The 2,500-nt window shown below is 62.0% G+C and overlaps 2 non-coding genes and 1 pseudogene across 2 annotated transcripts in view; all 3 read right to left on the bottom strand.

Moving 5' to 3' along the window:
• LOC145915669 (large subunit ribosomal RNA) overlaps positions 1-1,058 on the bottom strand; it is a 3,996-nt pseudogene extending 2,938 nt beyond the window's left edge.
• A 244-nt stretch (positions 1,059-1,302) lies between these two features.
• On the bottom strand, positions 1,303-1,456 carry LOC145915711 (5.8S ribosomal RNA). Its single transcript, XR_014404044.1, has one exon. It is a non-coding gene; the product is annotated as a 5.8S ribosomal RNA (ribosomal RNA).
• Positions 1,457-1,716: 260 nt separating this feature from the next.
• Positions 1,717-2,500, bottom strand: part of LOC145915563 (small subunit ribosomal RNA) — a 1,824-nt gene continuing 1,040 nt past the window's right edge. The window contains exon 1 of the ribosomal RNA XR_014403929.1: positions 1,717-2,500. This exon is cut by the window's right edge and continues 1,040 nt beyond it. This is a non-coding gene — a ribosomal RNA (small subunit ribosomal RNA).

Genomic DNA, 2,500 nt, shown 5'->3' with positions numbered 1-2,500 from the left:
CTGGCTTCAACCTCCTCAGGCATAGTTCACCATCTTTCGGGTCCCAACGCGCACGCTCTCGCTCGACCTCTCCGGCAGAGCGGACGAGATCGGCCGGTGATGCGGCCGTCCAGAGAGACGGCATCTCACCTCCGCCGGACCGCGCCGACATTCACTTTCACTGCGCCCATGGGTTTCGCACTGCCCCGTGGCTCGCGCGCACGTTAGACTCCTTGGTCCGTGTTTCAAGACGGGTCGGGAAGGTGGCTGACGTTAGCCGCGGACCCCGTGCGTCTCGCGCGGCGCTGCCCACCCGCAACCGACACGCCGCAACTGGGCACTGAGCACAGTCCCCAACCGGCGACGCACCGGCTCGGACGGGACGCCCGGCCCACGAAGGGCAGACGCGGCGATCCCTCCTCGCCCGGGCGACGGGCCGACGTGTCCGCGCGCCTATAACACCCACCCGGGGGCGGGCTACCTTGCGCGCGGCCTTCTCGCCGCCTCCCAGACGGTCGCGGCCTTCGCACGGCGCTAGTGCGCTGGAGCTGCTCGGAGGACAGCGCGAACGACGGGCCGCAAGGCTCCGCACGCCCACACGCTCCGCTCGGCTTCAGCTGAAAGCGTCGCGCGACTCGACAGGCCCTCCCGTTTGCCTCTCGACGGTTTCACGTACTCTTTAACTCTCTCTTCAAAGTGCTTTTCAACTTTCCCTCACGGTACTTGTTCGCTATCGGTCTCGCGACAGTATTTAGCCTTAGATGGAGTTTACCACCCGCTTTGGGCTGCATTCCCAAACAACCCGACTCTGGGAAGACGCAGAGCGCGCGCCCTCGCCGCCACCATGGGCCTGACACCCGCACCGGGACGAGGCCTCGATCAGAAGGACGCGGGCGGCGAACGACGTACGCGCAGCGAATTCCTTACGCCACAATTCCACGCGCCGCAGAGGCGCGCGGATTCGGCGATGGGCACTTCCCACTTCACTCGCCGTTACTGGGGGAATCCTCGTTAGTTTCTTTTCCTCCGCTTAGTAATATGCTTAAATTCAGCGGGTAGCCTCGTCCGACCTCAGGCCGATAATCCAGTGCCTCGTTTGCGAGAGACACGCGCGCGCCACCGAAGCTCGTGCGAGCGCCGCGCCCGAACGCGAGCCGTGCTGCTCCGGGCCGGGATCCTCTTCGAGGCCGACTCGTAACGAGACGCACGCCGCGTTCGGTTTCGCGCGCTGACACTGCGTTCGTGCTGTCCTGGGCGGGACGACCGTGGCAACGGCCGACACCGCACCGGCCCGACGCGTCGCCGCGCGGGAACGTTACAACGCGACCCTGAGGCGGGCGTGGCGCCGGGATTGACCCGGTGCCGCAATTTGCGTTCAGAACGTCGATGCTCAATGTGTCCTGCAATTCACATTAATTCACGCAGCTAGCTGCGTCCTTCATCGACTCGCGAGCCGAGTGATCCACCGCCAAGAGCCCTCCGTGACTTCGTCAGTTGGACAAGCGCGACCCAGCCGGATTGCACAGTCGAAAAAAGCGGTGGCCGAGCGGTCGCCAGCCGTAGGCGACGCATGAAGCCAGCCTGGCACATGGCCACGGCACTCGGCGCAGAACGAAACAGGGTGACCGAAGTGCAATCGCGTGCGCCTCAACAGCGACGAAGGGCGTGCGCGGCCGCCAAGATACGGAGCCTTCTCCACCTGTCGAACGCACGACCACTCGATCGGCGATCGGCCGGTAATGATCCTTCCGCAGGTTCACCTACGGAAACCTTGTTACGACTTTTACTTCCTCTAAATGATCAAGTTAGATCGTCTTCTCGGACGCCGGCGCGGCCGTTGCCGAACGCGCCAGGTCCAATCGGAGGACCTCACTAAACCATTCAATCGGTAGTAGCGACGGGCGGTGTGTACAAAGGGCAGGGACGTAATCAACGCGAGCTGATGACTCGCGCTTACTGGGCATTCCTCGTTCAAGGGAAACAATTGCAATTCCCTATCCCTAGCACGACCGGGGTTCAGCGGGTTACCCGGACCTTCCGGCCTAGGCGGCGACACGCTGATCCGGTCAGTGTAGCGCGCGTGCGGCCCCGAACATCTAAGGGCATCACAGACCTGTTATTGCTCAATCTCGTGTGGCTAAGCGCCACTAGTCCCTCTAAGAAGTTCAACGCCGACCGATAGGGTCGCGTAACTAGTTAGCAAGCCAGAGTCTCGTTCGTTATCGGAATTAACCAGACAAATCGCTCCACCAACTAAGAACGGCCATGCACCACCACCCACAGAATCAAGAAAGAGCTCTCAATCTGTCAATCCTCACTGTGTCCGGGCCGGGTGAGATTCCCCGTGTTGAGTCAAATTAAGCCGCAGGCTCCACGCCTGGTGGTGCCCTTCCGTCAATTCCTTTAAGTTTCAGCTTTGCAACCATACTTCCCCCGGAACCCAAAGACTTTGGTTTCCCGCAAGCTGCCGGAGGGGTCGTCAAAGTAACGCCCCCCGATCGCTGGTTGGCATCGTTTATAG

Source organism: Ascidia mentula (assembly GCF_947561715.1).
Source record: "Ascidia mentula chromosome 2 unlocalized genomic scaffold, kaAscMent1.1 SUPER_2_unloc_2, whole genome shotgun sequence".
NCBI classification, from domain to species: domain Eukaryota; kingdom Metazoa; phylum Chordata; class Ascidiacea; order Phlebobranchia; family Ascidiidae; genus Ascidia; species Ascidia mentula.
This window is presented reverse-complemented; position numbering and strand designations above follow the sequence as displayed.